General features: G+C 32.1%; 5 long non-coding RNA genes across 9 annotated transcripts; all 5 read left to right on the top strand.

Annotated features, from left to right (window-relative positions):
- The first annotated feature begins 1,047 nt into the window (after positions 1 to 1,047).
- Positions 1,048 to 1,719, top strand: LOC123988976. The gene is made up of 3 exons (XR_006830362.1): positions 1,048 to 1,126; positions 1,200 to 1,321; positions 1,398 to 1,719. It is a non-coding gene; the product is annotated as an uncharacterized LOC123988976 (long non-coding RNA).
- Positions 1,720 to 2,518: 799 nt separating this feature from the next.
- Positions 2,519 to 5,695, top strand: LOC123988971. Of its 2 annotated transcripts, none has more exons than XR_006830355.1 (5): positions 2,519 to 2,658; positions 2,739 to 3,824; positions 3,898 to 4,019; positions 4,096 to 5,361; positions 5,436 to 5,695. It is a non-coding gene; the product is annotated as an uncharacterized LOC123988971 (long non-coding RNA). The 2 variants fall into 2 exon arrangements; XR_006830356.1 differs by having other exon boundaries at positions 3,898 to 4,024.
- A 1,692-nt stretch (positions 5,696 to 7,387) lies between these two features.
- On the top strand, positions 7,388 to 8,929 carry LOC123988975. Its single transcript, XR_006830361.1, has 3 exons — positions 7,388 to 8,290; positions 8,360 to 8,486; positions 8,567 to 8,929. It is a non-coding gene; the product is annotated as an uncharacterized LOC123988975 (long non-coding RNA).
- Positions 8,930 to 12,348: 3,419 nt separating this feature from the next.
- On the top strand, positions 12,349 to 14,317 carry LOC123988980. 2 transcript variants are annotated; one of them, XR_006830366.1, is made up of 4 exons: positions 12,349 to 12,544; positions 12,630 to 13,721; positions 13,794 to 13,915; positions 13,992 to 14,317. It is a non-coding gene; the product is annotated as an uncharacterized LOC123988980 (long non-coding RNA). The 2 variants fall into 2 exon arrangements; XR_006830367.1 differs by having other exon boundaries at positions 13,794 to 13,920.
- A 2,045-nt stretch (positions 14,318 to 16,362) lies between these two features.
- Positions 16,363 to 22,451, top strand: LOC123988970. Of its 3 annotated transcripts, none has more exons than XR_006830351.1 (8): positions 16,363 to 16,705; positions 16,795 to 17,878; positions 17,952 to 18,073; positions 18,150 to 19,413; positions 19,494 to 20,579; positions 20,653 to 20,774; positions 20,851 to 22,116; positions 22,191 to 22,451. It is a non-coding gene; the product is annotated as an uncharacterized LOC123988970 (long non-coding RNA). The 3 variants fall into 3 exon arrangements; XR_006830352.1 differs by having other exon boundaries at positions 20,653 to 20,779; XR_006830353.1 differs by having other exon boundaries at positions 17,952 to 18,078.
- Positions 22,452 to 22,962: the final 511 nt, after the last annotated feature.

The raw sequence follows: 22,962 nt of genomic DNA, 5'->3' as shown, positions 1-22,962 counted from the left end.
GCACAACTTAATAACATGCATATTAATTCCCACAGAAAAGCACACTGTCACCCTGTTATGACAGAACTATAAAATACCAGTACCAGAGAGAGACATCATGAATTAATTGAATTAAAGAATATCAAAGAAGAATCAGAATATCCAAGGATATAACAGGCGACAAACCAAGGAAGGCGGCAAGTAAAATAAAATAAATAGTGATAAACAGTGATAACGCGGCACAAATAACTAAATATAAAATATAAGTATATTGAATATAGAATAACCGCATCAAAGCAAACCATAAATATATTAATTTAATCTACAACACTTTGTACCACCATAAATATAAAATTAAACTAAATCGTAACAGTAACTTTAATTCAGTTAATACAGAATGAATGAACAATAACGGAGTGAAAGAATGAACGAATTATCAGTGAAGTTATTAATAAAGAAATTAAAGAGAATGAAGTGAATAGGAAGCGTAAAGTATAAAGTGAAAGCCACGACCAGCATAATGTAATAATATAGGGTAAAGCAACGCAGTGTAATATAATGCAATGTAATATAATAATGTAAACAAATGTTGTATAATAAAATAAAGTAGAATATAAAATACAAGAAGTAGACTCAAAATATAACCGTAAAGCTTATTAACTAAATACTCTATTTCTATACCAAAGTAAATTATATGTTAAATGGTAAATGGTGGATGATAAGTGATCGTGTCAATGCAAATGTACATAGAACCAATTATTTCATGACATTTCAAAATAAGGAAATAAACAACACGTAAATATTCAAATCAAATATAAACTGTGTAATTCAGTTAAACACTATGCTACTGCATAGTGTAAGAATAAATCAATCAATCAATCAATAAGTAAAGTATTCTAAACTAATATTTAAAATGGTGAAATTAAACAGAACCCGCGCAGCATGAAAGCATTTGAATGGACAAAACCACTCATCATCACAGAAGAATAGCAAAATTAATTAAGATAAATCAAATCAAATCACCAACCTCAACTGGTCAGAATAGATAAATAAATGAATGAATAACAAATAATGAATAATGAATAAATGAATGAATGAATAAATCAAGGAAAAGAGAAACAACAGAATACTAGCAAGTACGAGTAAGGTAAAGTAAAATAAACCATTGAAAAGTAAAATTCAGAGATGAGATAACAAAGACAAATGACAATTATTTTCAGCAAACCCTAATGCGCCAAAGCCACGGTGTCAAAACTAGCATGCAAGGACTAGCTAAAAGGAACGACATTGAATAAGAGAACTGAATTGCAACTGAAAAGGAAAAGAAAAGAAAGGAAACAAGGTAAGGTAATGCAACATACTATAAAACAACAGTAATTACCCATACTGATGACATGACTATTAAATTTAAATTACAGAAACAGCCCACCATCATGGAAGAGCAACATTATGACCAGAGAAAGACGTCATGAATAAGCTGGATTAAAGGAAATCAAAGGAACACCAAAACATTAATGAATATCAAGGATGCACAGGGAAATCAAGAACAAATCAAGAAGCGATAATGAAACAAAATGTATAACAGCGATAACGCGACCTAATAAATTAGAGTAATAATAAATATATTAAATACAATATAAAATAAAGAATAACCAAGCAAATCATAAATATATTAACACTAATACAATCTACAGAACTTTGTACCATCGTGTGTTAAAATAAACTAAATCATAACAGTTACTTTAGTTCAATTTTATTCAGGATGAATGAACAGTGACAGAGCGAAGGTAGTAATCAACATAGTATGATAATGTAATAATGTAATGTTCCGCAATATAACGTAGTGTCACGTAATATAATGTAAAACAGAAGGTATTATACTAAAGTAAAATACAAAATACAAATACAAGAAGTGTGTTTAATGAAATAATATAGTACAATCGTACAGATTATTAGCTACAATATTCCATCTCTTAACCAGAATAGCCTACAAGTTAAATCATAAATTATAAACTACAAATTATAAATTATAAATCATAAACCGTAAATAATTGTGGACACCGCTTGTCAGCACAAAGGAAAGAAATTAGAGTAAAATAAATTAAACCCTTTGACTATTAATCAGATAAACAATGAGCAAAGAACGAATGAATGACTGAATAAATAAATAGTAATGAGTAAATAATAAGTGAATAACGAAAGATTGAATATATGACTGCGAGCACAACTATAGAAATTAAGAAACTGGGAAATTGAGGAACCGAGAAATTGAGTAAATAAAGAAATAAGAAAAAGCGAAGAGGAAGTGAAAATGAAAATGGGAAAGTGTACTGCAAGCCGTAAAGTGTAATGTGCAAGCAAAATAACCAGCACAATACACTGTGATATAAAAGAAAAGAAAATAAAGAATGAATGATACCGTGAAGGTATAGCATAGATACAGTGAAGTGAATTTCAAAATAATATAACCATAGATAACATAAACCATAGAATAGACACCTTCAAAGATGTCGGGTAACAGAATATACATAACCCTTAACCCTAACCCCTAATGTGTCAAAACAAGGATTGTCAACAGAAAGCAAGAAGAGTGTAAGAAGACTCGTTAAGAATGGGAACAAGAACAAGATTACCTACTAAAAAGCCTGATAGTCAACTCAGAAAAAGGAAACAAGCAAGGTAAGATAATAATTGTAACAACGCACCATAAAATAAATAGGAATAGCACAACTTAATAACATGCACATTAATTCCCACAGAAAAGCACACTGTCACCCTATTATGACAGAACTATAAAATACCAATACCTGAGAGAGACATCATGAATTAATTGAATTAACGAATATCAAAAAAGAATCAGAATATCCAAGGATATAACAGGTGACAACCAAGGAAACGACAGTAAAATAAAATAAATAGTGATAAACAGTGATAACGCGGCACAAATAACTAAATATAAAATATAAGTATATTGAATATAGAATAACCGCATCAAAGCAAACCATAAATATATTAATTTAATCTACAACACTTTGTACCACCATAAATATAAAATTAAACTAAATCATAACAGTAACTTTAATTCAGTTAATACAGAATGAATGAACAATAACGGAGTGAAAGAATGAACGAATTATCAGTGAAGTTATTAATAAAGAAATTAAAGAGAATGAAGTGAATAGGAAGCGTAAAGTATAAAGTGAAAGCCACGACCAGCATAATGTAATAATATAGGGTAAAGCAACACAGTGTAATATAATGCAATGTAATATAATAATGTAAAACAAATGATATATAATAAAATAAAGTAGAATATAAAATACAAGAAGTGGACTCAAAATATAACCGTAAAGCTTACCAACTAAATACTCTATTTCTTTACCAAAGTAAATTATATGTTAAATGGTAAATGGTGGATGATAAGTGATCGTGTCAATGCAAATGTACATAGAACCAATTATTTCATGACATTTCAAAATAAGGAAATAAACAACATGTAAATAAATCAATCAATCAACCAAATCAATCAAATCAAATGTAAACTGTGTAATTCAGTTAAACACTATACTACTGCATAGTGTAAGAATAAATCAATCAATCAACTAATATTTAAAATGGTGAAATTAAACAGAACCCGCGCAGCATGAAAGCATTTGGATGGACAAAACCACTCATCATCACAGAAGAATAGCAAAATTAATTAAGATAAATCAAATCAAATCACCAACCTCAACTGGTCAGAATAAATAAATGAATGAATAACGAATAATGAATTAATGAATGAATGAATGAATGAATAAATCAAGGAAAAGAGAAACAACAGAATACTAGCAAGTACGAGTAAGGTAAAGTAAAATAAACCATTGAAAAGTAAAATTCAGAGATGAGATAACAAAGACAAATGACAATTATTTTCAGCAAACCCTAATGCGCCAAAGCCACGGTGTCAAAACTAGCATGCAAGGACTAGCTAAAAGGAACGACATTGAATAAGAGAACTGAATTGCAACTGAAAAGGAAAAGAAAAGAAAGGAAACAAGGTAAGGTAATGCAACATACTATAAAACAACAGTAATTACCCATACTGATGACATGACTATTAAATTTAAATTACAGAAACAGCCCACCATCATGGAAGAGCAACATTATGACCAGAGAAAGACGTCATGAATAAGCTGGATTAAAGGAAATCAAAGGAACACCAAAACATTAATGAATATCAAGGATGCACAGGGAAATCAAGAACAAATCAAGAAGCGATAATGAAACAAAATGTATAACAGCGATAACGCGACCTAATAAATTAGAGTAATAATAAATATATTAAATACAATATAAAATAAAGAATAACCATGGAAGCAAATCATAAATATATTAATACTAATACAATCTACCGAACTTTGTACCATCGTGTGTTAAAATAAACTAAATCATAACAGTTACTTTAGTTCAATTTTATTCAGGATGAATGAACAGTGACAGAGCGAAGGTAGTAATCAACATAGTATGATAATGTAATAATGTAATGTTCCGCAATATAACGTAGTGTCACGTAATATAATGTAAAACAGAAGGTATTATACTAAAGTAAAATACAAAATACAAATACAAGAAGTGTGTTTAATGAAATAATATAGTACAATCGTACAGATTATTAGCTACAATATTCCATCTCTTAACCAGAATAGCCTACAAGTTAAATCATAAATTATAAACTACACATTATAAATTATAAATCATAAACCGTAAATAATTGTGGACACCGCTTGTCAGCACAAAGGAAAGAAATTAGAGTAAAATAAATTAAACCCTTTGACTATTAATCAGATAAACAATGAGCAAAGAACGAATGAATGACTGAATAAATAAATAGTAATGAGTAAATAATAAGTGAATAACGAAAGATTGAATATATGACTGCGAGCACAACTATAGAAATTAAGAAACTGGGAAATTGAGGAACCGAGAAATTGAGTAAATAAAGAAATAAGAAAAAGCGAAGAGGAAGTGAAAATGAAAATGGGAAAGTGTACTGCAAGCCGTAAAGTGTAATGTGCAAGCAAAATAACCAGCACAATACACTGTGATATAAAAGAAAAGAAAATAAAGAATGAATGATACCGTGAAGGTATAGCATAGATACAGTGAAGTGAATTTCAAAATAATATAACCATAGATAATATAAACCATAGAACAGCCACCTTCAAAGATGTCAGGTGACAGAATTTACAGAGATATAACCTTAACCCTAACCCCCAATGTGTCAAAACAAGGATGTCAACAGGAAGCAAGAACAGTGTAAGAAGACTCGTTAGGGATAAGAAGAACAAATTACCAATTAAGGAACCCTGATTGTCAACTCAAGGACAGGAAACAAGCAAGGTAAATAAAGATTGTGGCAACGCACAATAAACATGAAAAGCACAACTGAATAACATGCACATTAATTCCTACAGAAAGGCACTGTCACCCTTTTGTGAAAGGGCTACGCAATACCAATGCCAGGGAGAGACATCGCGAATTAATTGAATTAAAGAATATCGAAGAAGAATCAAAATATCCAAGGATATATAACAGGCGACAAATCAAGAAGGCGACAGGAAATGGAATAAATAGTGGTAGTCAGTGATAACGTGACACAATTAAATTAAAATATAAAATATATATGTATTAAATGTATTAAATATAGAATAACCGCATAAAAGTAAACATAAATATGTTAATATAATCTACAAACTTTGTACCACCATGAACCTATAATTAAAACTAAATCATAACAATAACAATAACTTCAATTCAATTTAATTCAGAATGAAGAACAAATGAGAGAATGGAAGAATGAGCGACAAAACAGTAAAGTAGTTAATTAAAGATATTAAAGAAGAGTGAGGTAAATAATAAGACATAAATTATGAATTGAAGGCCGTAATCCAACAACACAATGTAAAATAATGTAATGTGACGCAAAACAGTATAATGTAATGTAACCTGATGTAAAGCAGTGCAATGCAATGTAATGTAATGCAGTGTAATGTAGTGTGAAGAAAATTAATATAAGGTAAAAGAGATATAATGTAAAGAATAGAGATATAATGTAAGGAATATGAAATGTAATGTAATATAATAGAATACAAAATACCGAAATTGAACTGAACGTATACCATAACCGTAAAGATTATCATCCCAATTACCCACTTCCCCGTCAAAGCAGGCCATAAGTCAAATTGTAAATAATAAATGATAAATGATCATATCAGTGCAAATGTAAGAAGGACCGATTATTGAATGAGGTATTAAGATAAATAACTAAAGCGATAAACAAATCAAACATTAACTGCGTAGTTAAAATAGAAACTAGAAATAGAAAGTAGAAACTGATCGCCATATGAGGTATCAAGAATAAATAAAACAACAAAATCAAAATCAAAATAAAATCAAATATAAAGCACGTATCTAATTAAGCACCACATCATTGTATAATCGAACAAGTAAGCCTGATATTTAACAGTCAAACCATTATCCGTCAATTGTAGATAAATTAAATAGACACTTGCACAGAAAAACCATTCATCATAAAAGAAAAACAATAATCAATCTACTGGCCTTGATCAATCAAGTAAAATGAATAAATAAACAATTAACAATATTAAATACGAGCCATCAATTGAAGAGATTATGAAATTATAAATTACAAATTAAGAAATTAAGAAAAAGAGAAAATGTGGAATGTAAAGTGCAATCTGTAAAGTATAGTATAAGGTATAATGTGTAAGCAAAATAATCAGCACAATATATGTGATATAAAACAGAATAAGAGAATAAGATAAAGTAAAGATACAGTGGAGTGAATTTCAAAATTTCAAAATTTCAAAATAATATAACCATAGATAGTATAACCATAGATAACCATAGATAACATAAACCATAGAATAGACACTTTCAAAGATGTCGGGTGACAGAATTTACAGAAATATAACCTTAGCCCTAACCCTAATGTGTCAAACAAGGAATGTCAGCAAGAAACCAGAACAGTGTAAGAAGACTCATTAAGAAAACGAACAAGAACAAGATTACCAATTAAGGAAGCCTGATAGTCAACTCAGAAAAGGAAACAGGCAAGGTAAGATAATAATTGTAATAACGCATCATAAAATAAACAGGAATAGCACAACTTAATAACATGCATATTAATTCCCACAGAAAAGCACACTTTCCCCCTGTTATGAAAGAACTACACAATACCAATACCAGACAGGGACATCATGAATTAATTGAATTAAAGAATAACAAAGAAGAATCAAAATATCCAAGGATATATAACAGGCGACAAATCAAGAAGGCGACAGTGAAATAAATAAAATAGTGATAAACAGTGATAGCGTGACACAAATAAATTAAAATATAAAATATAAGTATATTAAATATATTAAATATATTAAATATAGAATAACCGCATAAAAGTAAACCATAAATATGTTAATATAATCTACAAAACTTTGTACCACCATGAACATACAATTAGACTAAATCATAACAATAGCTTCAATTCAATTTAATTCAGAAGAAGAACAAATGAGAGAATGAAAGAATGAATGAATGAACCACTGATCAGTGAAGTTATTAATTCAAGAAATTAAATAATGTAGTAAATAGGAAAGCGTTAAGGATAAAGTGAAAGCCGTGACCACCATAATGTAAATAATAAAGTAACGCAGTGTGATACAATGCAATGTGACGTCATATAACATAAAACAAATGAAATATAATGAAATAGAATACAAAATTCAAGAAGTGGGCTCACTAAAATATAACTGTGAAGATTATTAATGAAATACTCTATTCCTTTACACAAGTAAATTATAAGTTAAATTGTGAGCGGTATTTGGTCAATGATAAATGGTCATGTCAATGCAAATGCAAATAGAACCGATTATTGCATGACATTTCAAAAAAGTGGGTAAATAGCAACTAAATCAAATCAAATGTAGACTGCGTAGTTCAATTAACGCTGTGCTACTGTATAGCGTAGAGATAAATAAATAACTCAACAAGTAGAGTATTAAAAACTAACATTTAAAATGGTGAATTAAACAGAAACCATGCACCTTCAAAGCACTTGAATAGACAAAACCATTCAGCATCACAGAAAAATAACAAAATTAAGATAAATTAAGATAAATTAAGATAAAGTAAGATAAAGATAAATCAAGTCAAATCAAATCACCAACTTCAGCTGATCAGAGTGGATGAATGGATGAATGGATCAAGGAAGGAAGAGAGAAACAGCAGAATACCAGCAAGTACAAGTAAGGTAAAGTAGAAAACCATTAAAAGTAAAATCAGTGATGTGATAACGCATGACAAAGACAATTATTTACAGAATCACAACCCCAATGTGTCAAAGCAGTATCAAAGCCAGCATGCAAGGACTAGTTAAAGGAAATAACAAATAAGAGAGCTGAATTGCAACTGAAAAGGAAAAGAAAAGGAGAAAGAAAGGAAACAAGGTAAGGTAGTTGCAACATACTATAAACAACAGAAATAACCCATACTAGTGACATGAATATTAAATTAATTGCATTTACAGAAACAGCCCATCGTCATGGAAGAGCAACATTATGACCAGAGAGAGACATCGTGGATAAATTGAATTAAAGAATATCAAGAACATCAAAATGTCCAATGAATATCAAGAATGCACAGGCAAATCAAAACCAATCAACCAATCAAAACCAAATCAAGAAGCGATAATGAAATAAGTAAATAGCAATAACAGTGATAATGTGGCACAGATGAATTAATATATATAAATATAAGTATATTAAATTATAAAATATAGAATAAAGAATAACCATATGGAAATAAATCATAAATATATTAATACAATCTACAGAACTACAGAACTTTGTACCATCATGAGTTAAATAAATAAACTAAGTCATAACAATTACTTTAATTCAATTCATTTCAGAATAAATGAACATTGACAGAGTAGAATAAAAGAATGAACAACTAAACAATGAAGTAGTCAATTAAAGATACTAAATGAGCTAAGTAAGGCAATAGTTATTCAGTCATAAGTCATAAAGTACAAAATGAAGGCAGTAACCAACATAATATAAATAATGTAATCACATAATATAATGTAAAACAAAATGGAATATACTAAATAGGATACGAAATACAAGAAATGAATTCAATAATATATAACCATAGAATTTATTAACTACAACACCCTATTTCCTCAGCAAGGTACATTATAAGTTAAATTATAAATTATAAATGATAAATGGTGAATGACAAATGCTCATGTCAATGCAAATGCGAATAGACCTAATTATTAAATGACGTTTCAAAATAAAGTAATTAAAGCGACAATTAAGCCAGATAAATTATAAAGTACGTAGTTCAATAAGCACTACACCAGTATATAGACTGTATAAATAATAAGCGAATAAGTAAATAAATAAGGATACTTAAATAACAAGATTATAATAAAATCACGCACAATCAAAGCATTTGAATAGACAGAACCATTTGTCATCACAGAAAGCGAATTAAAGCAAGATAAATAAATCATATTCATTAACTTTAATTGACCAGAACTGAGCAGAATTAATGAGAGAATGCACAATGAATGAATGAATGAGACCGTTAAGGAGCTGAAAGATTAAGAGGAAAGAAGGTAAGAAGGCGTGAATAAAAGAAATGAACAAGCATGAAAGCATGAAAACATGCAAACATGAAAACATGAAAACATGAAAACATGAATGTGATAAAATTGTAAGTAAAGGAAAGGAAAGGAAAGTGAATGTGAATGAACACCCACCACCTAACAATAAACTACACAAAACAGACTACGCCAAGAGCACAAAACAATCACAATCAATCACTCATCACGCAACACTTTAAAACAATCATACTGATACTGAAATAAAACTAAAACAAAACCGAAACCGAAACTGAAACTGAAACTGAAACTAAAAGAAAAACAGTTAATAGTTAATAGTTAATAACAAAACCCGGATTGTTCAATTCATTCATTTAAGCATATTACACTGCTGCTTCGTCCAAATATAAAATGAAATGAAAATAAAAGAAAATGAAAATGAAAATAAAAGAAAATGAAATGATAATGAAAATGAACTTGAACTAATCAACGAAACAGCAATGCAAGCCAAGTAAACCATGAACACACATTATACACTGACATAAACCATTGATAACCGATAATTAACCGGTAAGATTCACAAAACAAAATAAAAAAAAAAAAAAAAAAAAAAATAAAAAAAAAAAAAAAAAAAAAAAAAAAAAAAAAAAAATAAAAAAAAAAAAATAAAATCAACCTAACCTAACCTAACCTAACCTAACCTAACCTAACCCTAACCTAACCTAACCTAACCTAACCCTAACCTAACCTAACCTAACCTAACCTAACCTAACCTAACCTAACCTAACCTAACCTAACCTAACCTAACCTAACCTAACCTAACCTAACCTAACCTAACCTAACCTAACCTAACCTAACCCTAACCTAACCTAACCTAACCTAACCTAACCTAACCTAACCTGACCTAACCTAACCTAACCTAACCTAACCTAACCTAACCTAACCTAACCTAACCTAACCTAACCTAACCTAACCTAACCTAACCTAACCTAACCTAACCTAACCTTTTTTTTTTTTTTTTTTTTTTTTTTTTTTTTAATAAGAGAGGAAATGCATTTGCGCACGCGCGGGTTGTTCCCTCATTCACTCTATTCGGCTGGTGAGGGCCCGGGCAGTGTGGGACTCATACCCGCCCTGAGGGGGCAGCCTGGCGCCCGTTTGGTGGAGGCAAACCCAAAGAGGCAACCCCAGAAGGGGGCAACCTGGCAACCCGACCCCGAAGGGTGGGGTTTAGCCCAAGAGTAGGTCACAGCCCAGAAGGGGCGACCTTGAGCAGGTAGTCCAGAGGGGACAATCCTGCGGCTGGATATACTACCCACTAAAACCTCTCCCCTGTGTGGGCCGCCAGTACCTATTCATCCTTTGGGATATCTAACAGGTTACCAACGTAGCCACAACGGCGCTTTGGCAATTCAATGCATTTCGCATTATTCCGTCCTCCCGCAAAAACGCCATGTAACATGGGGCATCTGCGGATCCACGCCGTTGCACCTCCGATCTAGCGGTAAGGACATTTTAAACCTGAGAAATACACGCAGGAATTTTTCTTCAGCAACGGCCGGCACCGGGGCATCCTCCAGGATCGCGCCTTCCCGGCGTGACCGCGCCACTCTTCGCCTGCCTAGCATTGCCAGGACAGGGGTTGTACTTCAGCACGGCCAGGACAGGGACATCGTATTTCCACAGTTGACCGTGCCCCTCTTCGTCCTCCTGGTGGGTTGATATTGATGATGTGGCTTTTCCTAGATGTCATCACGCCCACCTGTCCTGCCACGAGGACAGGCCGTTTTTCTTCAGCAACGATCGGCACCGGGGCATCCTCCAGGATCGCGCCTTCCCGGCGTGACCGCGCCACCTCTTCGCCTACCTAGCACTAATGCCAGGACAGGAGTTGTACTTCAGCACGGCCAGGACAGGGACATCGTATCTCCACAGTTGGCCGTGCCCCCTCTTCGTCCGCCTGGTAGGTTGCTGATGATGTGCCTTATCCCTGAGGTCATCACGCCGACCTGCAGAGGCAGGAACATATTTTTCTTCGACAACGGTCGGCACCGGGGGGATATCCTCAAGGATCACACCATCCCGGCGTGACCGCGCCACCTCTTCGTACGCTGCAACCCTCGATGACATGTCCCATACATGCTTTACACTCACACACAAACACTCAAATGCTCACTCACTCATGATAAGCATGCTTTGAATGTCACATGATGTAGGAAATGCGACAATCTATCTATCTGTCTACAGTGAATGAAGAATAATAACCCATGAGCCCACGGGGCCCATGAATCCCATGATTAGAACAGGCCATAAACAAACAAACAATAAACAATAGATAAATAACAGCTGTAAGCTAAAAGCAAACGCTAAAAGCTAAAAGCTAAAATAAAGTAAAGTAACAGCTGACAGATGAATACAATAGTGAATAATAAACAGCAAATAATAATCAATAATAGCAATAATAATCAATAATAATAATAAACGTAATAAACATAATTAAACGCGATTAAGGTGATTAAATAATAAAGGAGAATTAAGGAATTAAGAAAGAATAAAGAATTTAAAATAAAGAAAGAAATAAAGAAAGAAAGAATGAAATACCGTGAAGGTATAGTATAGATACAATGAAATGAATTTCAGAATAATAAAACCATAGATAATATAAAATATAAATATATATATAAGTATAAACCATAGAATATACACTTTCAAAGATGTCGGGTGACAGAATTTGCAAGGTGTAATCTAACCCTAGTCACTAATGTGCCAACGAAGAAATGTCAGCAAGAAACAGGAACAGTGTAAGAAAACTCGTTAAGAATAGCAAAGAAACAGGAACAAGAACAAGACTACCAATTAAAAGCCTGCTAGTAAACTCAGAGAAAGGAAAACAAGGTAGGATAATAATTGTACAACGTACCATAAAATATACAAGAATAAGAATAGCACAACTTAATAACATGCATATTAATTCCCACAGAAAAGCACACTGTCACCCTGTTATGACAGAACTATAAAATACCAGTACCAGAGAGAGACATCATGAATTAATTGAATTAAAGAATATCAAAGAAGAATCAGAATATCCAAGGATATAACAGGCGACAAACAAGGAGGCGGCAATAAAATAAAATAAATAGTGATAAACAGTGATAACGCGGCACAAATAATTAAATATAAAATATAAGTATATTGAATATAGAATAACCGCATCAAAGCAAACCATAAATATATTAATTTAATTTACAACACTTTGTACAACCATAAATATAAAATTAAACTAAATCATAACAGTAACTTTAATTCAGTTAATTCAGAATGAATGAACAATGACGGAATGAAAGAATGAACGAATTATCAGTGAAGTTATTAATAAAGAAATTAAAGAGAATGAAGTGAATAGGAAGCGTAAAGTATAAAGTGAAAGCCACGACCAGCATAATGTAATAATATAGGGTAAAGCAACGCAGTGTAATATAATGCAATGTAATATAATATAATGTAAAACAAATGATATATAATAAAATAAAATAGAATATAAAATACAAGAAGTGGACTCAAAATATAACCGTAAAGCTTATTAACTAAATACTCTATTTCTTTACCAAAGCAAATTATATGTTAAATGGTAAATGGTGGATGATAAGTGATCATGTCAATGCAAATGTAAATAGAACCAATTATTTCATGACATTTCAAAATAAGGAAATAAACAACACGTAAATAAATCAAATCAAATGTAAACTGTGTAATTCAGTTAAACACTATGCTACTGCATAGTGTAAGAATGAATGAATCAATCAATCAATAAGTAAGTAAATATTTTAAACTAATATTAAAAATGGTGAAATTAAACAGAACCCGCGCAGCATGAAAGCATTTGAATAGACAAAACCACTCATCATCACAGAAGAATAGCAAAATTAATTAAGATAAATGAAATCAAATCCCCAACCTCAACTGATCAGAATAAATAAATGAATGAATAACGAATAATGAATAAGTGAATGAATGAATGAATGAATAAATCAAGGAAGAGAGAAACAGCAGAATACCAGCAAGTACGAGTAAGGTAAAGTAAAATAAACCATTGAAAAGTAAATTCAGAGATGAGATAACAAAGACAAATGACAATTATTTTCAGCAAACCCTAATGCACCAAAGCCACGGTGTCAAAATTAGCATGCAAGGACTAGCTAAAAGGAACGACATTGAATAAGAGAACTGAATTGCAACTGAAAAGGAAAAGAAAAGAAAGGATACAAGGTAAGGTAATGCAACATACTATAAAACAACAGTAATTACCCATACTGATGACATGACTATTAAATTTAAATTACAGAAACAGCCCACCATCATGGAAGAGCAACATTATGACCAGAGAAAGACGTCATGAATAAGCTGGATTAAAGGAAATCAAAGGAACACCAAAACATTAATGAATATCAAGGATGCACAGGGAAATCAAGAACAAATCAAGAAGCGATAATGAAACAAAATGTATAACAGCGATAACGCGACCTAATAAATTAGAGTAATAATAAATATATTAAATACAATATAAAATAAAGAATAACCATGGAAGCAAATCATAAATATATTAATACTAATACAATCTACAGAACTTTGTACCATCGTGTGTTAAAATAAACTAAATCATAACAGTTACTTTAGTTCAATTTTATTCAGGACGAATGAACAGTGACAGAGCGAAGATAGTAATCAACATAGTATGATAATGTAATAATGTAATGTTCCGCAATATAACGTAGTGTCACGTAATATAATGTAAAACAGAAGGTATTATACTAAAGTAAAATACAAAATACAAATACAAGAAGTGTGTTTAATGAAATAATATAGTGCAATCGTACAGATTATTAGCTACAATATTCCATCTCTTAACCAGAATAGCCTACAAGTTAAATCATAAATTATAAACTACAAATTATAAATTATAAATCATAAACCGTAAATAATTGTGGACACCGCTTGTCAGCACAAAGGAAAGAAATTAGAGTAAAATAAATTAAACCCTTTGACTATTAATCAGATAAACAATGAGCAAAGAACGAATGAATGACTGAACCTAACCTAACCTAACCTAACCTAACCTAACCTAACCTAACCTAACCTAACCTAACCTAACCTAACCTAACCTAACCTAACCTAACCTAACCTAACCTAACCCTAACCTTTTTTTTTTTTTTTTTTTTTTTTTTATAAGAGAGGAAATGCATTTGCGCACGCGCGGGTTGTTCCCTCATTCACTCTATTCGGCTGGTGAGGGCCCGGGCAGTGTGGGACTCATACCCGCCCTGAGGGGGCAGCCTGGCGCCCGTTTGGTGGAGGCAAACCCAAAGAGGCAACCCCAGAAGGGGGCAACCTGGCAACCCGACCCCGAAGGGTGGGGTTTAGCCCAAGAGTAGGTCACAGCCCAGAAGGGACGACCTTGAGCAGGTAGTCCAGAGGGGACAGTCCTGCGGCTGGATATACTACCCACTAAAACCTCTCCCCTGTGTGGGCCGCCAGTACCTATTCATCCTTTGGGATATCTAACAGGTTACCAACGTAGCCACAACGGCGTTTTGGCAATTCAATGCATTTCGCATTATTCCGTCCTCCCGCAAAAACGCCATGTAACATGGGGCATCTGCGGATCCACGCCGTTGCACCTCCGATCTAGCGGTAAGGACATTTTAAACCTGAGAAATACACGCAGGAATTTTTCTTCAGCAACGGCCGGCACCGGGGCATCCTCCAGGATCGCGCCTTCCCGGCGTGACCGCGCCACTCTTCGCCTGCCTAGCATTGCCAGGACAGGGGTTGTACTTCAGCACGGCCAGGACAGGGACATCGTATCTCCACAGTTGACCGTGCCCCTCTTCGTCCTCCTGGTGGGTTGATATTGATGATGTGGCTTTTCCTAGATGTCATCACGCCCACCTGACCTGCCACGAGGACAGGCCGTTTTTCTTCAGCAACGGTCGGCACCGGGGCATCCTCCAGGATCGCGCCTTCCCGGCGTGACCGCGCCACCTCTTCGCCTACCTAGCACTAATGCCAGGACAGGGGTTGTACTTCAGCACGGCCAGGACAGGGACATCGTATCTCCACAGTTGGCCGTGCCCCCTCTTCGTCCGCCTGGTAGGTTGCTGATGATGTGCCTTATCCCTGAGGTCATCACGCCGACCTGCAGAGGCAGGAACATATTTTTCTTCGACAACGGTCGGCACCGGGGGGATATCCTCAAGGATCACACCATCCCGGCGTGACCGCGCCACCTCTTCGTACGCTGCAACCCTCGATGACATGTCCCATACATGCTTTACACTCACACACAAACACTCAAATGCTCACTCACTCATGATAAGCATGCTTTGAATGTAAATGCGACAATCCATCTATCTAACTACAGTGAATGATGGATAATAACCCATGAGCCCACGGGGCCCATGAAGCCCATGATTAGAACATCCCATAAACAATAAGTAAATAACAGCTGAAAGCTAAAGGCAAACGCTAAAAGCTAAAAGCTAAAAGCTAAAAGCTAAAAACTAAAAATAAAGTAAAGTAAAGTAAAGTAACAGCTGACAGATGAATACAATAGTGAATAATAAACAGTAAATAATAGTCAATAATAGTAAATAATAATCAATAATAATAAACGTAATAACATAATTAAACGCGATTAAGGTGATTAAATAATAAAGGAGAATTGAGGAATTAAGAAAATAAGAATAAAGAATTTAAAATAAAGAAAGAAATAAAGAAAGAAAGAATGAAATACCGTGAAGGTATAGTATAGATACAATGAAATGAATTTCAAAATAATATAACCACAGATAATATAAACCATAAAATAGACACCTTCAAGATGTCGGGTGACAGAATATATACAGAGATATAACCTTAACCCTAACCCCTAATGTGTCAAAACAAGGATTGTCAACAGGAAGCAAGAACAGTGTAAGAAGACTCGTTAAGAATGGGAACAAGAACAAGATTACCTACTAAAAAGCCTGATAGTCAACTCAGAAAAAGGAAACAAGCAAGGTAAGATAATAATTACAATAATTGTAACAACGCACCATAAAATAAACAGGAATAGCACAACTTAATAACATGCATATTAATTCCCACAGAAAAGCACACTGTCACCCTATTACGACAGAACTATAAAATAACAATACCAGAGATAGACATCATGAATTAATTGAATTAAAGAATATCAAAGAAGAATCAGAATATCCAAGGATATAACAGGCGACAACCAAGGAAACGACAGTAAAATAAAATAAATAGTGATAAACAGTGATAACGCGGCACAAATAACTAAATATAAAATATAAGTATATTGAATATAGAATAACCGCATCAAAGCAAACCATAAATATATTAATTTAATCTACAACACTTTGTACCACCATAAATATAAAATTAAACTAAATCGTAACAGTAACTTTAATTCAGTTAATACAGAATGAATGAACAATAACGGAGTGAAAGAATGAACGAATTATCAGTGAAGTTATTAATAAAGAAATTAAAGAGAATGAAGTGAATAGGAAGCGTAAAGTATAAAGTGAAAGCCACGACCAGCATAATGTAATAATATAGGGTAAAGCAACGCAGTGTAATATAATGCAATGTAATATAATAATGTAAACAAATGTTGTATAATAAATAAAGTAGAATATAAAATACAAGAAGTAGACTCAAAATATAACCGTAAAGCTTATTAACTAAATACTCTATTTCTATACCAAAGTAAATTATATGTTAAATGGTAAATGGTGGATGATAAGTGATCGTGTCAATGCAAATGTACATAGAACCAATTATTTCATGACATTTCAAAATAAGGAAATAAACAACACGTAAATATTCAAATCAAATATAAACTGTGTAATTCAGTTAAACACTATGCTACTGCATAGTGTAAGAATAAATCAATCAATCAATCAATAAGTAAAGTATTCTAAACTAATATTTAAAATGGTGAAATTAAACAGAACCCGCGCAGCATGAAAGCATTTGAATGGACAAAACCACTCATCATCACAGAAGAATAGCAAAATTAATTAAGATAAATCAAATCAAATCACCAACCTCAACTGGTCAGAATAAATAAATGAATGAATAACGAATAATGAATAAATGAATGAATGAATGAATGAATAAATCAAGGAAAAGAGAAACAACAGAATACTAGCAAGTACGAGTAAGGTAAAGTAAAATAAACCATTGAAAAGTAAAATTCAGAGATGAGATAACAAAGACAAATGACAATTATTTTCAGCAAACCCTAATGCGCCAAAGCCACGGTGTCAAAACTAGCATGCAAGGACTAGCTAAAAGGAACGACATTGAATAAGAGAACTGAATTGCAACTGAAAAGGAAAAGAAAAGAAAGGAAACAAGGTAAGGTAATGCAACATACTATAAAACAACAGTAATTACCCATACTGATGACATGACTATTAAATTTAAATTACAGAAACAGCCCACCATCATGGAAGAGCAACATTATGACCAGAGAAAGACGTCATGAATAAGCTGGATTAAAGGAAATCAAAGGAACACCAAAACATTAATGAATATCAAGGATGCACAGGGAAATCAAGAACAAATCAAGAAGCGATAATGAAACAAAATGTATAACAGCGATAACGCGACCTAATAAATTAGAGTAATAATAAATATATTAAATACAATATAAAATAAAGAATAACCATGGAAGCAAATCATAAATATATTAATACTAATACAATCTACAGAACTTTGTACCATCGTGTGTTAAAATAAACTAAATCATAACAGTTACTTTAGTTCAATTTTATTCAGGACGAATGAACAGTGACAGAGCGAAGGTAGTAATCAACATAGTATGATAATGTAATAATGTAATGTTCCGCAATATAACGTAGTGTCACGTAATATAATGTAAAACAGAAGGTATTATACTAAAGTAAAATACAAAATACAAATACAAGAAGTGTGTTTAATGAAATAATATAGTACAATCGTACAGATTATTAGCTACAATATTCCATCTCTTAACCAGAATAGCCTACAAGTTAAATCATAAATTATAAACTACAAATTATAAATTATAAATCATAAACCGTAAATAATTGTGGACACCGCTTGTCAGCACAAAGGAAAGAAATTAGAGTAAAATAAATTAAACCCTTTGACTATTAATCAGATAAACAATGAGCAAAGAACGAATGAATGACTGAATAAATAAATAGTAATGAGTAAATAATAAGTGAATAACGAAAGATTGAATATATGACTGCGAGCACAACTATAGAAATTAAGAAACTGGGAAATTGAGGAACCGAGAAATTGAGTAAATAAAGAAATAAGAAAAAGCGAAGAGGAAGTGAAAATGAAAATGGGAAAGTGTACTGCAAGCCGTAAAGTGTAATGTGCAAGCAAAATAACCAGCACAATACACTGTGATATAAAAGAAAAGAAAATAAAGAATGAATGATACCGTGAAGGTATAGCATAGATACAGTGAAGTGAATTTCAAAATAATATAACCATAGATAACATAAACCATAGAATAGACACCTTCAAAGATGTCGGGTAACAGAATATACATAACCTTAACCCTAACCCCTAATGTGTCAAAACAAGGATTGTCAACAGAAAGCAAGAAGAGTGTAAGAAGACTCGTTAAGAATGGGAACAAGAACAAGATTACCTACTAAAAAGCCTGATAGTCAACTCAGAAAAAGGAAACAAGCAAGGTAAGATAATAATTGTAACAACGCACCATAAAATAAACAGGAATAGCACAACTTAATAACATGCACATTAATTCCCACAGAAAAGCACACTGTCACCCTATTATGACAGAACTATAAAATACCAATACCTGAGAGAGACATCATGAATTAATTGAATTAACGAATATCAAAAAAGAATCAGAATATCCAAGGATATAACAGGTGACAACCAAGGAAACGACAGTAAAATAAAATAAATAGTGATAAACAGTGATAACGCGGCACAAATAACTAAATATAAAATATAAGTATATTGAATATAGAATAACCGCATCAAAGCAAACCATAAATATATTAATTTAATCTACAACACTTTGTACCACCATAAATATAAAATTAAACTAAATCATAACAGTAACTTTAATTCAGTTAATACAGAATGAATGAACAATAACGGAGTGAAAGAATGAACGAATTATCAGTGAAGTTATTAATAAAGAAATTAAAGAGAATGAAGTGAATAGGAAGCGTAAAGTATAAAGTGAAAGCCACGACCAGCATAATGTAATAATATAGGGTAAAGCAACACAGTGTAATATAATGCAATGTAATATAATAATGTAAAACAAATGATATATAATAAAATAAAGTAGAATATAAAATACAAGAAGTGGACTCAAAATATAACCGTAAAGCTTATTAACTAAATACTCTATTTCTTTACCAAAGTAAATTATATGTTAAATGGTAAATGGTGGATGATAAGTGATCGTGTCAATGCAAATGTACATAGAACCAATTATTTCATGACATTTCAAAATAAGGAAATAAACAACACGTAAATATTCAAATCAAATATAAACTGTGTAATTCAGTTAAACACTATGCTACTGCATAGTGTAAGAATAAATCAATCAATCAATCAATAAGTAAAGTATTCTAAACTAATATTTAAAATGGTGAAATTAAACAGAACCCGCGCAGCATGAAAGCATTTGAATGGACAAAACCACTCATCATCACAGAAGAATAGCAAAATTAATTAAGATAAATCAAATCAAATCACCAACCTCAACTGGTCAGAATAAATAAATGAATGAATAACGAATAATGAATTAATGAATGAATGAATGAATGAATAAATCAAGGAAAAGAGAAACAACAGAATACTAGCAAGTACGAGTAAGGTAAAGTAAAATAAACCATTGAAAAGTAAAATTCAGAGATGAGATAACAAAGACAAATGACAATTATTTTCAGCAAACCCTAATGCGCCAAAGCCACGGTGTCAAAACTAGCATGCAAGGACTAGCTAAAAGGAACGACATTGAATAAGAGAACTGAATTGCAACTGAAAAGGAAAAGAAAAGAAAGGAAACAAGGTAAGGTAATGCAACATACTATAAAACAACAGTAATTACCCATACTGATGACATGACTATTAAATTTAAATTACAGAAACAGCCCACCATCATGGAAGAGCAACATTATGACCAGAGAAAGACGTCATGAATAAGCTGGATTAAAGGAAATCAAAGGAACACCAAAACATTAATGAATATCAAGGATGCACAGGGAAATCAAGAACAAATCAAGAAGCGATAATGAAACAAAATGTATAACAGCGATAACGCGACCTAATAAATTAGAGTAATAATAAATATATTAAATACAATATAAAATAAAGAATAACCATGGAAGCAAATCATAAATATATTAATACTAATACAATCTACCGAACTTTGTACCATCGTGTGTTAAAATAAACTAAATAATAACAGTTACTTTAGTTCAATTTTATTCAGGACGAATGAACAGTGACAGAGCGAAGGTAGTAATCAACATAGTATGATAATGTAATAATGTAATGTTCCGCAATATAACGTAGTGTCACGTAATATAATGTAAAACAGAAGGTATTATACTAAAGTAAAATACAAAATACAAATACAAGAAGTGTGTTTAATGAAATAATATAGTACAATCGTACAGATTATTAGCTACAATATTCCATCTCTTAACCAGAATAGCCTACAAGTTAAATCATAAATTATAAACTACACATTATAAATTATAAATCATAAACCGTAAATAATTGTGGACACCGCTTGTCAGCACAAAGGAAAGAAATTAGAGTAAAATAAATTAAACCCTTTGACTATTAATCAGATAAACAATGAGCAAAGAACGAATGAATGACTGAATAAATAAATAGTAATGAGTAAATAATAAGTGAATAACGAAAGATTGAATATATGACTGCGAGCACAACTATAGAAATTAAGAAACTGGGAAATTGAGGAACCGAGAAATTGAGTAAATAAAGAAATAAGAAAAAGCGAAGAGGAAGTGAAAATGAAAATGGGAAAGTGTACTGCAAGCCGTAAAGTGTAATGTGCAAGCAAAATAACCAGCACAATACACTGTGATATAAAAGAAAAGAAAATAAAGAATGAATGATACCGTGAAGGTATAGCATAGATACAGTGAAGTGAATTTCAAAATAATATAACCATAGATAATATAAACCATAGAACAGCCACCTTCAAAGATGTCAGGTGACAGAATTTACAGAGATATAACCTTAACCCTAACCCCCAATGTGTCAAAACAAGGATGTCAACAGGAAGCAAGAACAGTGTAAGAAGACTCGTTAGGGATAAGAAGAACAAATTACCAATTAAGGAACCCTGATTGTCAACTCAAGGACAGGAAACAAGCAAGGTAAATAAAGATTGTGGCAACGCACAATAAACATGAAAAGCACAACTGAATAACATGCACATTAATTCCTACAGAAAGGCACTGTCACCCTTTTGTGAAAGGGCTACGCAATACCAATGCCAGGGAGAGACATCGCGAATTAATTGAATTAAAGAATATCGAAGAAGAATCAAAATATCCAAGGATATATAACAGGCGACAAATCAAGAAGGCGACAGGAAATGGAATAAAATAGTGGTAGTCAGTGATAACGTGACACAATTAAATTAAAATATAAAATATATATGTATTAAATGTATTAAATATAGAATAACCGCATAAAAGTAAACATAAATATGTTAATATAATCTACAAACTTTGTACCACCATGAACCTATAATTAAAACTAAATCATAACAATAACAATAACTTCAATTCAATTTAATTCAGAATGAAGAACAAATGAGAGAATGGAAGAATGAGCGACAAAACAGTAAAGTAGTTAATTAAAGATATTAAAGAAGAGTGAGGTAAATAATAAGACATAAATTATGAATTGAAGGCCGTAATCCAACAACACAATGTAAAATAATGTAATGTGACGCAAAACAGTATAATGTAATGTAACCTGATGTAAAGCAGTGCAATGCAATGTAATGTAATGCAGTGTAATGTAGTGTGAAGAAAATTAATATAAGGTAAAAGAGATATAATGTAAAGAATAGAGATATAATGTAAGGAATATGAAATGTAATGTAATATAATAGAATACAAAATACCGAAATTGAACTGAACGTATACCATAACCGTAAAGATTATCATCCCAATTACCCACTTCCCCGTCAAAGCAGGCCATAAGTCAAATTG

Source organism: Osmia bicornis, unplaced genomic scaffold (assembly GCF_907164935.1).
Source record: "Osmia bicornis bicornis unplaced genomic scaffold, iOsmBic2.1, whole genome shotgun sequence".
In the NCBI taxonomy this organism is placed as follows: domain Eukaryota; kingdom Metazoa; phylum Arthropoda; class Insecta; order Hymenoptera; family Megachilidae; genus Osmia; species Osmia bicornis.
The sequence above is the reverse complement of the archived record's forward strand: the minus strand, read 5'-3'. Positions and strand labels throughout refer to the sequence as shown.